Here is a 14,885-nt window from a genome sequence, read left to right on the forward strand (position 1 = left end):
AAGTGTGGCTGAAATTAGGAAAGCAACTCAATTTGTAATAGCCCCACAAAAAATAAAATACCTAGGAATTAACTTAACTAAAGAAGTGAAGGACCTCTATGATGAAAACTTTAAAATATTGAAAAAGGAAATCAACACAGAACTTAAAAAATGGCAAAACCTCCCATGCTCCTGGATTGGAAAGATTAACATTGTGAAAATGGCAATACTTCCCAAGGCTATCTACAAATTCAACGCAATACCTATCAAAATTCCAACCTCATTCTTCAAGGAAATAGAAGAGGCAATCCAAAAATTCATATGGATAAATAAAAGACCCCGAATTCTATGCCTCCATCTGAAAGAATGACATTGCCCAATTTTTTAGGAAATGGAAAGCCTTGGAAAAAATTATATTAAGTGATGTAAGCCAAGCCCAAAGTTACATAGGTCCCATGGTTTTCCTTATTTGCAATATCTAGTTTAGGTATGAGTCAAGCAGAAAAGTTCAGATAATGTGATGCTAGGAAAAATGAAACCTTACATATATATTTAAATGTTTTTTTTCTTTCATGCATTTGTTTCTAACACATTTATAAGATTATTTCTTTGTTGCTTTGTATGTCCCTCCCCCACAGTATAACCCCTCCTTTCACTATATTTGATGTCGGTATAATTTGTGGAGGAGATGGGGAAAAACAAGTCCTTTAAGGATACAGGTGGACCGTTGCAACAATGAGAAGAAGAAGTTGCCATGTCGAAGGTGAACTTTATAACTTTGGTTCGGGGGGGTGGAGGGGGGGGAAGAATTGGGTGGGGGGGTGGGGGGAGGCTGGGAAATGATGTGAAGGCTAAATAAAAAGGAGGCTGCTATGCTTGATGAGAAATGTACTCATTATCTTGCCCATGTAATTATAATCCCTCTGTACAGTATATTCACAATTTTTTTTTTAATTTAATTTTATTTTATTTGTGAACATACTGTACAGAGGGGTTACAATTTCATGGGCAGGATAATGCGTACATTTCTTACCAAGCACTGCTGCCTCCTCCTTTGTTTACCCTTCACATCACTTCCCAGCCTCCCCCGTCCCCCCCCCCCCAATCCCCATCCTTCTCTTTCTCCCCTCCCCACCCCACACCAACATTGTAAAGCTCATTTTGGACATGACAACTTGTACTTCTCATTGTTGCAACAGGTCCACCTGTATCCTTAAACAACTGGTTTTTCACCATCTCATACACAAGTTATACTGACATCAAATATAGCAAAGAGATAATCTTATCAATGCATTAGAAACACATGCACGAAAGAAAAAAACATTAAAATACACATCTAAGGGTTCATTTTCCTGACATCACATTATCTGATCTTTTCCGCTTGACTCATACATATACTAGATATTGCAAATAAGGGAAACGATGGGACCTATGTTTCTTTGGGCCTGACTTACTTCACTTAATATAATTTTTCCAAGTTTTTCCATTTCCTAACAAATGGGGCAATGTCATTCTTTCTGATGGAGGCATAAAATTCCATTTTATATATATACCACATTTTCTTGATCCATTCATCTACTGAGGGACATCTGGGTTGGTTCCATATCTTAGCTATGGTAAATAATGCTGCAATACACATAGTTGTGCTGGTACCTTTAGTGTGGTCTTATGTGTAAACATTTGAATAAGTGCCCAAAAGTGGGATTGCTGGATCATAGGGGAGCGATATGTTGAGTCTTTTGAGGAACATCCATACTGCTTTCCAAAGTGGTTGAACAACTTTACATTCCCACCAACAATGAAGTAAGGTTCCCTTCTGTCCATATCCCCTCCAGTACCTGTTGTTATTAGAGTTCTTGATTTTTGCCATTCTAACTGGTGTGAGGTGGTATCTCAATGTTGTTTTGATTTGCATTTCTATTTATGGCTAGGGATGTTGAGCATTTCTTCATGTGTCTATTGGCCATCCTTCTTTCTTCTTCAGAGAAGTTTCTCTTCAAGTCTTTACCCCAGTTATTTATTGGGCAGTTTTTTCTTTGAGGATTTGTTGTTGGGGGATTTAATTTTTTGAGTTACAAGTATATTTTAGATATGAGACCCATGTCCACTGTATGGTTAGTGAAGATCTTCTCCCAAACTGTGGGCTTTCTGTTGATCTTGCTAGCTATGTCCTTTGCCATGCCAAGCTCTGCAACTTCATGCAATCTCATTTGTCCAACCTTTCTTTGATTTGTTGTGTTTCCGGGTCTCTATTCAGAAAATTTTGTCCTGCATCAGGGAGACCTAGGGTTTCATCTATTCCATCCTGTAATGTTTGTAGAGTGTCTGCTTTGACTCCGAGGTCGTTGATACATTTGAAGTTGATTCTGTTGCAGGGTGATATATAAGGATCTAGCTTTAGTTTTCTACAAGTAGTTAACCAATTTTGCCATCAACATTTACTGAAGAGGCTGTCTTTCTTCCATTCTATTGTTTTAGGTCCCTTATCGAAGATTAGATGGCTATAGTTCAGTAGGTTCATTTCTGGGTTTTCAATTCTATTCCATTGGTCCTGAGGTCTGTTCTTATGCAAATACCATGTTGTTTTGATTATTATGGCTTTATAGTAGAGTTTGAAATTTGGTATTGATATTCCTCCAGCAGTGTTCTTTCTGTTGAGGAGCGTTTTTGCTATTCGGGGTCTTTTATTGTTCCATATGAATATTTGGATTGCCTCTTCTATTTCCTTGAAGAATTAGGTTGGAATTTTGGTAGGTATTGCGTTCAGTTTGTAGATAGCCTTGGGAAGTATTGCCATTTTCACGATGTTAATCTTTCCAATCCAGGAGCATGGGAGGTTTTGCCATTTTTTAAGTTCTGTGTTGATTTCCTTTTTTACGATTTTAAAGTTTTCATCATAGAGGTCCTTCACTTCTTTAGTTAAGTTAATTCCTAGGTATTTTATTTTTTGTGGGGCTATTACAAATTGAGTTGCTTTCCTAATTTTAGCCACACTTTTCTCATTGTTGGCATACAGAAAAGCCATTGGTTTTGGGGGATTAATTTTATACCCTGATACTTTGCCAAAGTATTGAATCAGCTTGAATAATTTAGGAGTGAAGTCTATGGGATTCTTTATATACAAGATCATGTCATCTGCAAAGAGGGAGAGTTTTATTTCGTCATTCCCTATTTGGATCCCCTTTATGTCTGCATCTTGTCTTATTGCTTTAGCTATGCATTCTAATACTAGATTGAAGAGAATTGGAGAAAGTGGACATCCTTTTCTTGTTCCTGAGTTAAGAGGAAATGGCTTTAGTTTTTCACCATTAAGTATAATGCTGGCTGTAGGTTTGTCATATACAGCCTTTATTGTATTGAGGAATGTTCCATGGACTCCTAATTTTTCCAAAACCTTCATCATAAAGGGGTGTAGGATCTTGTCGGATGCTTTTTCTGTGTCTATTGAGATAACCATGTGGTTCTTATCTTTGATCCTGTAGATGTGATGAATAATATTAATTGATATGGGTATAATGAACCAGCTTTGCATCCCTGAAATGAATCTTGTTTGATTATAGTGTATGATTTTTTGGATGAATTGTTGAAGTGGATTGGCCAAAATTTTGTTGAGAAGTTTTTCATCAATATTCATCAAAGAAATAGGTCTATAGTTCTCTTTCTTTGATGAGTCCCTGCCTGGATTTGGGGGGAGAGTTTGATGGCTTTGTAGAATGTGTTCGGTAGTGAACTTTCTCTTTCAATTTCATTGAAGAGTTGGAGGAGTATTGGTGTGAGCTCTGTTTTGAGGGCCTTGTAGAATTCTGCTGTAAAACAATCTGGTCCTGGACTTTTCTTAGCTTGGAGGTCTCTGATTGCTTTTTCTATTTCAATGCTTGATATGCGACTGTTAAAGTGGTTTAATTCATCTGGGTTTTGTTTTGGCATGTCAATATTTGCTAGGAAAAGGTCCATTTCTGTCAAGTTCTCAAACTTATTAGTTTTGAGAAGTATTCTCCTATAAAGTTCGGAATCTTGATTGTTCCTGTGGTGATGTTTCCATTCTCATCTCTGAGTTTATTAATTTGAGTGTGTTTTCTTCTTTTTTTTTTTTTATAAGATTTGCTAGGGGTCTGTCAATTTTGTTAATTTTTTCGAAGAACCAACTCTTTGTATTGTTAATTTTTTCTATAGTTTTTTTTGGATTCTAATTCGTTTAATTCTGATATAATTTTAATTATTTCTTTCCGTCTACTGGATTGGGTTTATCTTGCTGCTCTTTTTCAAGGAGGTTTAGATGTGTCATTAAATTGTTAGTTTCAGATCTCTCCAATTTGTTGATATAGGAGCTCAGAGCTATAAACTTGCCTCTGAGTACTGCCTTTGCTGTGTCCCAGAGGAGCTGGTAATTTGTGTGTTCATTTTTGTGGAAAAGCATGAACATTTGAATTTCCTTTCTAATCTCTTCCATGACCCACTCGTAATTCAGCAGTGTGTTGTTCAGCCTCCATGTGTTACCTGAGTTTCTTCGGTGGCTTCTGGTGTTGAGTTCTAATTTTATTCCCTTGTGGTCAGAGAGAATGCAAGGTATAATTTCAATGTTTCTGAATTTGGACAAGTTTGCTTTGTGTCCTAAAATGTGGTCTATTTTAGAAAACGTTCCATGTGCTGCTGATAATAACGTGTATTCTGATGCTGCTGGGTGAAATATTCTGTAGATGTCTGTTAAAACTATTTGATCTATGCAGCTGTTTTGATCTGCAGTTTCTCTGTTGAGGTTTTGCCGAGTTGATCTATCTAGTGGGGAGAGTGGTGTGTTAAAATCCCCAACAATTAATGTCTTGGGATCTATGTGGGATTTGAAGGAAAGTAGTGTTTCTTTGATTAATTTGGGTGCTCCATTGTTTGGCGAATAGATATTTAGAATTGTAATATCCTCCTGAAGGAGAGATTCCTTAATTATTATATAGCGACCATCTTTATCTCTTCCCACAGATTTTAATTCGAAGTCTATTTTATCTGATATTAGGATTGCAACTCCCACCTGTTTATGCGGGCCGTTTGCTTGGTAGATTTTACTCCAGCCTTTAACATTGCAAATGTGTTTGTTTTTATGGGCAAGATGTGACTACTGAAGGCAACAGATAGAAGGATCTTGTTTTTTAATCCAAGTTGGCAGTCTATGTCACTTAATTGGAGAGTTAAGTCCTTTAATGTTAAGGGATAGGACTGAAAGGTATTTGGGAGTTCCTGCCATGTTATCCACTTTCTTGGGGACTGCGAAACTGGGTTCTTCCTATGGTTCTTGGATTCTCAGTTTGGGTGCAGTTTCTTGGCCTTTATTGTGGTCTTGTTGGTTTTCTATGTGTAGGACATCTTTAAGAATCTTTTGTAGGGCTGGTGTGGTGGAGATGAATTGTTTCAATTTTTCTTTGCTATGGAAGGTTTTTATTTGGCCTTCAGTTATGAAGAAGAGTTTAGCTGGGTACAGTATTCTTGGTTGATAGTTGTATGTTTTTAAGGCATGGCATACATCATTCCAGGCTCTTTTTGCTTTGATTGTCTCTGCTGATAAATCTGAGGTGATTTCAATTGGTTTCCCTTTATAGGTGATTAATCTTTTCTCCTTGACAGCTTTAAGGATCTTTTCCTTGGTCTGAGTTGATCCTGTGTAGATTATAATGTGACATTGGGATGTCCTATTATTGTCTGGTCTATTTGGAGTTCTAAAAGCTTCTTGTATCTGAATAGGCCTATGCTTTTGCATGTTTGGGAAGTTCTCTGCTAGGATCCTGTTAAACACATTTCCTAGACCATTAACTTCTGTTTCTATGTGCTCCTCTTCACCCATTATCCTTACATTAGGCCTTCTGATGGTGTCTTCCAATTTTTGGTTAGATCTATCATATTTCTTGGACTTTTCTTGGATGATTGTATGTTCTTTCTGTATAATATCTAGGCTGTCTTCAATCCCTGAGATTCGATCTTCTGCATGGTCTAACCTGCTGTCAAGACTTTCTACTTTATTTTTATTTCTTTTCCTTCTATTTGGTCAGGTTTGATGGCTTCAAATTACTTGTTGAAGCTTTGTTTTTGATCTTGTATGAACTTCTTTACTTCCTTAATTTGGTGTTCATTGTTTATTCTCAAATCACTTAGTTGATTGGTTATGGTTTCCTAGGACTCCCATTCCTTCTGTTGGGTTATAATCAGCATTCCCTTTGTGGTCTCCCTGACTTCCTTCAGCTGTTTCTTAATGGATCCCATGAATGCCTTTAGTGATCTTTGAGTATTCTCATCCTGCTGTCTCAATTCCTGTGTTACTCTTTGCTAAGTTTCCTCCTGTTCCTGCCATTCCTGTAGTTCTCTTTGAGTGTTCTCAGCCTGTTCATGCCATTCCTGCCTTTCTCTTTGAGTATTCTCAAGCTGCTCACGCAAACCCTGCATCAGTTTTTGAGTAGCTTCCTCACGCTCATGATATTCCTGTATAAACCTTTGGATTGCCTCCTCTCTTTCCCTCTCACACTCATACAGAGTCCTTTGTAGGTTTTCAATCTTTTCCTGCATTGATTTTTGTTTGCCTCCTCTCTCTCCCTATCACGCTCATACAGAGTCCTTGGTAGTTTTCAGTCTTTTCATTTATCATGTTTGCCAGTGGTGTTTGTAGAGCTATTTGTGAACTCTGCTCTGGATTATTCATTATAGGTTCTATCCCCTGATTATCATGAGTGGGATTGGAGATATCCGGACTTGCCATTTTTATTGAGGTTTTCCGGCTTACTCTGCCCATTTGGGATGAAAATAACACCAGTTTTATGCTAGAACACTATCTTAAGGCAAGCATCAACCAAAGTCTGAATTAGCACAGTCAATAGTCTGCAGATACTATCTAGTTCAACAGATACCTCTATTCAACATCAAACAACTATATATTAATGGGGCACGAACCCCAAAGAAGTATTTGGAAAACCAGAAATTATTAGGGTTAAGGAGAGATGTGGGTAAAAAATAGGAATAGGACGATGTGGGAAGGTACAGGGAGAGTTTACTTAACTAAGTCCTAATCTCAAAGCAGGAAATAGGTTGGATAGGATGAAAGTAGAGAGAGAGAAAAAAGAAGAAAGAGATAGGGAAAAAAAGTGACCAGAAAAAATAGAAAAGTAAAAATTAAAAATATTATGCAGATTCAAGAACAAACTATTCAAAGAACTTGAATATAATGAGAGAAGGGGAGGGATATAAAGAAGATGTGAAAAACTTAAAAATAAAAATACTGAAAATATTATAAAGGTATAAAGAGGTAGTACTGCTATTAAGGAATTTAAGTCTAAGAGGTTTTGAATTGAGTAAGAAATTTGTGGATTAAGTGTGTACACAATGTGGGATAGCATCTAATAATAAACTACGGGTTTATCTGAGGATGTGCAGAACAACAATTAAGTCACATAAAGAAGAACGAAAGAGAAGAAAAGGTGAACAGGATAAGGAAGAAAGAAAAAAAGATCAGAAGTTCAGTAGAGCTAAACTAAAAAACAAAAAAAAATTAAAAAAAGAAAGAAAAATGCACACACACACATGTATTCCTTAAATAAAGATTATAAGAAGAAAAAAAGTTACTAGAAAACAATTTTTTTTCAAAAAGTAAAAATTAAAAATTAAAAAAGTTTTAGAAAAGGAAAAAATTTATAAAAGGTATAAAAAAAAGAAGAAGAAAAAAAAGTTCTTTGATTTTTTTGGGAGGGTTGTGACAAATCCTGTATTACCCTTGTGTCCGCAATCAGCCTCTTGTTGGAGTCTCTGTTCTGCTTGTGGTCCTGTGGCTTGGTTGGTTTCTTAAGTCAGTTTGTTTGGACAGGCAGAAAAATGCTCTGTTTTACCCAGGATTTTTTGATCCTCCTCCCAGGTTAGTTCAATGGGAAGGAGATCTGCTTTGAGGATCACAAAAGAGGGAGATGGCTTTTTCCTCAAGTTTGGAGATGCTGTGATGAGGCTAGGTTCTGGGTAGAGTTGAGACCTTTCAGTAAACAGTAGCTTTTGCTGGGGCTAGTTTGTGAGAAACTTACAGAGCCCAGCCTGGAGCCACTCTCAGGGTTTGTGTTTACTGAATTTCAATTGATTGTCAAGGCTGCTAAAGGGAGGGGCAGCCTCTGGCTCTGATTAACCAGTGAAGAAAGCCTCTCCTGGGGCTGGCGCCCGAGCTGGGTGACTTTTCCCTGGGTGGAGCTGAGTCTGGCAGGTCAGGTTAGGCTCTTGTGACCTGCTAAATGACTCTAGATTTCTTCCAAGGCCTGAGTTGGAGCTCAGCAGAGCTTTGTTGGTATCCAAGATGGAGATCCAAGATGGAAATCCCCGGTACTGGGTGGGGGGAGGGGTGGACTTCCCTCCTCTGCTCCCTGAAAAGGAGTGAGGATGTCAGGCTTCTATTCACGCCGAGTCTTGGTTCCTGGGTCGTCTCTGGTCTACGAACTGCAGGATGAAGATATCTGCTCCTTGTCGGTTCTTGCTGGTGTTGAGTAGTATCCGCTCTTTTGTCCCAGACTCTCTCTGTTTCAGGTATGGCAGTATGGCCGCTGCCGCCGCAGCAGCAGCTGCTGGCAAGATCTCAGATGTGTCTCCTTGCCTGGATTTTCCTTCTCTGGCCTAACTCTGTCCTGTGATGTCACACTTGGTGTGATTCTCTGGCTTAGGACTGTTCACTGGAACTCTAAAACTGCTTTCTATGTGAGAACTTGTTTAGCCTCCAGCTTCTCCTCTGCCAACTTCCCAGAACATCTCCTCTCTTCTTTTTTTAATTAATCTTGCCAACGGGCCATCAATTGTGTTTATTTTTTCAAAGAACCAGCTTTTTGTTTGGTTAATTTTGGCTATAATTTTCTGATTTTCTAATTGGTTATTCTCTGCTCTTAATTTGGTTAACTGGCTTTGTCTAGTAACTTTAGCTTCCATTTTTTCTTGTTTTTCTAGCTGTGTTAATTGCAACATGAAATTATTTACTTGGTCTGTCTCCATTCTCTTGATGTGGGCACTATTGGCAATAAATTTGCCCCTCAGGACTGCTTTTGCTGTGTCCCACAAGTTTCTTTGTGAGGTGTTTTCATTTTCATTGAGTTGTAGGAAATGTTTTATTTCTTCTAAGGAGTGTGCTGCTCAATTTCCATGTATTAGAGAAATTTCTGCAGTATGCTTTATTATTGAGAACTAGCTTGATTCCACTGTGGTCAGATAGGATACAGGGGATTATGTCAATCCTTTTGTATTTGCTTAAGTTCCTTGCATGAACTATGATATGGTCTATTTTGGAGTAAGTTCCATGAGCTGCTGAGAAGAATGTGTACTGTGTTGTTTTAGGGTGAAATACTCAGTAGATGTCAGTTAATTCTGGTTGAAGTATGGCCTCACTTAATTCGGTAGCTTCTTTGCCAGTCCTCTGGTTCTTAGACTTGTCCTTTGGTGAGAGTGGTGCTTGTCTTTATTAAAACAAATTCAGGAATGTAATATATGAGTATAAAATTTTTGGTAAAGCAAACTCAGGAATGTAGTATATGAGTATAAAATTTTCCTTAATATTTTAGTGATTGGCATATTAACATAGTGTAATAGTCCTATACCTATGAACTTAAAAATGCAAAGCTAAATCAATTTTATGGCTTTAATTTAAATTACAGAGTAAATTTTCAAAAAACCATATTCTCACTCATTATTTTAAACTTAAGACCAATATATTAATGTGATATACTTTATCACATATATTCTCCACCTGAAACATATTCCAAGATTAGTACAAAATTTAAAAAATGAATAAATTCAGAAAGAAAATATGCTTTCACATGTGATTTAGGGTTACCAGTCACTTTCATTAAGGTAAATTGGAATGTAGAAACTGAGACTTACAATCCATCTAAGACACAACAAAATTTCATAAAAGCATAATTATATAGGATAAATTTATATTATAGAAAAATTTCTTATTCACTAAACACAGTATAAAGTTTCCAAGCTTCAATATAATTATCTTTCCAATTCAAATTTGCAAAACTTCTTTCTTAGATTTTTAAATGTTTTTCCATTTTTTTAAATTTTTCTATTGCTTAGGTCTATTGAAATACTTACTCATTTTTCCATTATTATTCCAATGATACTTCTTACTATATATTGTTTATACCAATAAACAGGTTTAATTGAAACAGTCATTCATATTTATAAGATAGTTTGATATTCATCTTCATTATCTTCTCTTATTGCCTTCATTCTTGATCCATATTTTTCCGTACTATACTCCCTTCTTCTTTCAGGTTTTCAACCTAGATTACACATATGAGAGAAAGTATCAGATATTTGTACTTTGGATAAAGAAAGTTATTCTTCAAAAGTTAACTTAATAATAAAGTTACACACTTTAAAATACTATTTAATTAGATATTCTTTGATTATGATAAAATGTACCACAGTTATATAATATTAAATTTTTGTCCTATTTTTTAAATCAGTCACTTTTAATATGTTTGAATGAGTAGTCAAGGAATTTTCTTCCAATTTCATCCCTATACCAACAGTTTTCCCCAAATTTAAACTTTAGCTAGAACTGTATTCATGTACAACAATATAGTCATTGTATAACAAGATACTCTAAATGAACAAATGTTTGGAATAAATTATTCCACTACTACTCCCTTGATCCATGCATTGTATGTGTTTTCTATCATTGTAAGTTTTATCCTTTCTTGGAAATCATTAAGTTGAAAGCTCTTATTTATTGTAAGAAATTCAGTGGATTGCATTCACATCCATGCCCCACCACATCTATTTGCCTTTCAAACAATTCTGCCTTAAAGGAATGATTTCATTCTGCTTTGGCATTGCTGTTTTTGCAAAACTTTTTTGATGCTAGTTGCTAAAGCACAATAAGGCTGACTTTATTAGGTACCTTCAGAATAGGTACCTGAACAATGGCAATAGAATCTTACTATATGGGTAGGGATCATGTGCAATTCTAAACACAGCATGAGTAAGTGGAAATTTATAGACAAGGAGAAAGGTGAGGATCAATGAATGTAGCTTACTAAGAAGAAACAGCAAGTATGAGAGGAATCCTGCAACTGTACAACTTGGGGGGTGGGTGGAGGTGTTGGGGAGTTGGGGATGGAAGGAATGGTCGGGAAAAATAACAGAGGAAGTAACAATGCTAGATAGGATATGTACTCATTACCTTACTCATGTAACTGTAACCCCTGTGTACAGTATTTTTACAATAAAATATATATGTAGAGAGAGAGAGAGCAAGAGAGAGAGAGAGAGAGAGAGAAAGGAGAGAGAGAGAGAGAGAGAGAGAGAGAGAGAGAGAGAGAGAGAGAGAGAGAGAGAGAGAGAGAGAGAGAGAGAGAGAGAGAGAGAAACTACCCTTTCTCATATGGAGAGGTTTTTCCGCTACATTCTTTCACTTTCAAATATACTTATTCTATTTACCTTTAAAAAAAAGAGGAATACTAGCTAAATTTTCCAAAGAATTCTCTTTCCATGATGATTAGATATTAACTAGGAGATAGAAAAACTTCAGAAACCAGTTTTGGATGGGTTTGCTAAACTGGCAGCATATATCTTTACTAAAACTGGATTTTTTCAGATGAGTAAATATCTAAAACTGAGCTTGGCTGGCATCCAGGAACTTGATTGACTTAAAGTTTAGCTAATCAAAGAATCACTGCAAAATCTATTATTTTAATATGATCTGGTATTACTTTTAGTTGCTATTTAGAAAAATTAAATATATAGTCAATGTGTTTTACTTACCTTGTCCAGGGATAGATTGGAATAAGGTTGATAAAGGTCATATAACTGGGTGCTTGATAAAGGCTTCCTTCAGCTTCCCAGTTTCCATGCAATCATATGTTCTTGAGATCCACTCCTGAAAAGTAGTTTTAAATGTCTCTCAAGAAAAGAAGTTTCAGAATGTGAAAGTTTTAGCAAGGGTTTATTTTACTATAACAGGTTAAAAAGAAATGAAGAAGAGCTAGAAAAATTGCCTGCTCCTCATGCAGAAAATAGGAGTTAAAGATGGAAAATGGTAACTGTAACCTCTCTGTACATCATCTTTACAATAATAATTTTTATTAAAAAGGTGGAAAGTGTTTGCTATCATCTATAGCCTTTATACTCTGTGAGCTGGAGGAATACAAATGGCCAGATGCCTAGCAATCCCCAGACATGAAATAACTTCCAGTCAGTAAAACGGATACAGGTGTTTTTCTAACCTGTGGAGATGTGTCTTCGCCTACCCAGAAGATAACAATAGGTGAGTTTTAGGGCTTTCTTTCCCTAACTATGCTTCCCATCTTTTTATCTCTACCCATTCAGGGACTGTTTTCAGTCTTGTACTATTTCAAAGAAAGGGCAGATTTAGATACCCTGTTTATGTCTCCCTTTCTGGTAGATTAATGTTAAAAGGGAAGTATGATGAAACTGAAGCTTAGCTTATTATTTTGGTTTACTTCCTGGTTTCAGCTTCAGAGATGTCCCCTTGATACTTGTTAAAAAATACGTAATTTCCTTCATCTATCTATCCTATCTCAATTAAAATTACATCCACAGATTTTTTTTATTAATGCACACATTTTGTATACTCATATTTAAAATTTAAATACCAAAAAGTCCCCAGTGGGTTTGAGACTAAAATATCTGATTCCCTATAAGGATATAGATTTGATTTATCTGCTCACTCTATCTGGGAACATCCTTCAGAGTTCATGTGACTTACTGAGGACACCTGACCTTTTGAAGCTTCATAATTCACGACTAGAGGTCAGCAGTCTTTCCCATGTTAACAGTTCTGACTCTGTTTTATTATATGTGCCTTTGGTGCTGAGCCATGAAAGCTACAAGAGGAGATATGATGAACATCCATAGAATTATATTATCAAAGAGCTGGACTTCCCCGCTCAATGCAGAGGTGCTCCAATATGCCAAAGAAGTAGTGGATTTCAGTTCCCATTATGGATGTGAGAATAGTATGTCCTACACCATGTGGAACTTGGCAGGTGTACCGAATGTATTCCCAAGTTCTGGTCACTTTACTCAGATATCTGTGTTTTGAACATATAGAACATGATGGGATCAGTGTCCAAGTGCTTCCTTGCCATTCTCGAGCACCCAATTTTCAGAGCCAGGACTATGTGGAACTTACCTTTGAACAGCAGGTGTATCCTACAGCTGCTCACGTTCTAGAGACATATCCTGGAGCAGTCGTCAGAATTCTGGCTTGTTCGGCAAATCCGTACTCCCCGAGTCCTCCAGCTAAAGTAAGATGGGAGACTCTTTGGTCAGAGAGACCTACAAAGGTGAATGCTTACCAGGCTCGCCAGTTTAAACTTTGTATTAAGCAGAAAAAATTCCCCACACATCTTATACGGCTGGAAGTAAATAGCTCTCTTCTAGATTATTACACTGAATTAGATGCAGTTGTGCTACATGGTATGAAGGACAAGCCACTGCTTTCTCTCAAGACTTCACTTATTGACATGATCTAGATGATGATGACTATGAAGACAAAGATGGTTGTGTAATTGACAGTCTTAGAAAAAAGTTTAACAGTGCTGCCCTAAAAGGAGGGCCGAATAATGGATATTTTGAAAAGCTACCATATGAGCTTATTCAATGGATTCTGAATCATCTTACATCACCTGACCTGTGTAGATTAGCACAGACTTGCAAACTGATGAACCAACATTGCTGTGATTCTCTACAATACATCCACCTCAATTTTCAAACTTACTGGGCAAAAGTAAATGACACTTCTCTAGACTTTCTGCAGACTTGATGAATTCTTGTCCAATGGCTCAATTTATCCTGGTCTGGCAATAGGGTTTTCATCTCTGTTGCAGGATTTAGCAGGTTTCTGAAGGGTTGAGGATGTGAATTAGTATGTCTTGAAATGTCTTGAAGCCACTTCCTTAATGAAACCTGTTTGGACGTTATTTCTGAGATATATCCAAATCTCCAGGACTTAAATCTCTCATCTTGTAATAAACTGCCACCTCAAACTTTCAACGACATTGCCAAATTATAGAGCCTGAAACGACTCATTCTTTATAGAACAAAAGTACAGCAAACAGCACTGCTCAGCATTTGGAACTTCTACTCGGAGCTGCAGTACCTCAGTTTGGGCAGCTGTGTAATGAAAGAAGACTATGACGTGATAGCTAGCATGGTAGGAGCTAAGTGTAAAAGGCTTCAGACCCTGGATCTGTGGAGGTATGTAAGAACATTTTGGAGAATGGAATAGCAGAATTGGCTTCTGGTTGTCCACTTCTGGAGGAAGTTGACCTTGGCTGATGCCCCACTCTGCAGAGCAGCACTGAGTGCTTCACCAAACTTGCACGCCAGCTGCCAATCTTGCAGAAACTCTTCTTACAGCTAACAGGTCTGTGTGTGACACAGATATTGAAGAGCTAGCATCTAATTGTACCAGATTACAGCAACTGGACATATTAGGAACAAGAATGGTAAATCCAGCATCTTTACGAAAACTGCTTGAGTCTTGCCAAGATCTCTGCTTACTTGACGTGCCCTTCTGTTGACAGATTGATAACAGGTCTGTTCTTGAACTTAATGCAAGCTTTACGAAAGTGTTCATTAAAAAGAGCTTTACACAGTGATTTCATGTGTGTCCTGTCATTAAAATCAGTGTGCTTTTGTAAGTTTTATTGTGGGTTTGGCTTTATGTTCTGTTTTGTTTAATTTTTGTAATGTGAGAATTAAGACATTTCTAGATTTTAAAGAAAAATAAGAAACTGTCCATTGAATTTAGTAAAAATATAAAATATTCTCATAAAATATTGCAAGCACTTTTCAAGAATGTGTTAAATGGATAATACTTTTACATTATGTGAATCAGTGATCAATAGTTACACATTAAAAGAATAATGTGGAAAAAA

The 14,885-nt window shown here is 36.8% G+C and overlaps 1 pseudogene; it reads left to right on the top strand.

Moving 5' to 3' along the window:
- The first annotated feature begins 8,513 nt into the window (after positions 1-8,513).
- Positions 8,514-14,606, top strand: LOC138839802 (F-box/LRR-repeat protein 4 pseudogene; annotated as a pseudogene).
- Positions 14,607-14,885: the final 279 nt, after the last annotated feature.

The sequence above is a fragment of the Dipodomys merriami genome, unplaced genomic scaffold (assembly GCF_024711535.1).
Source record: "Dipodomys merriami isolate MVZ:Mamm:240054 unplaced genomic scaffold, mDipMer1.0.p SCAF_3, whole genome shotgun sequence".
NCBI classification, from domain to species: Eukaryota; Metazoa; Chordata; class Mammalia; order Rodentia; family Heteromyidae; genus Dipodomys; species Dipodomys merriami.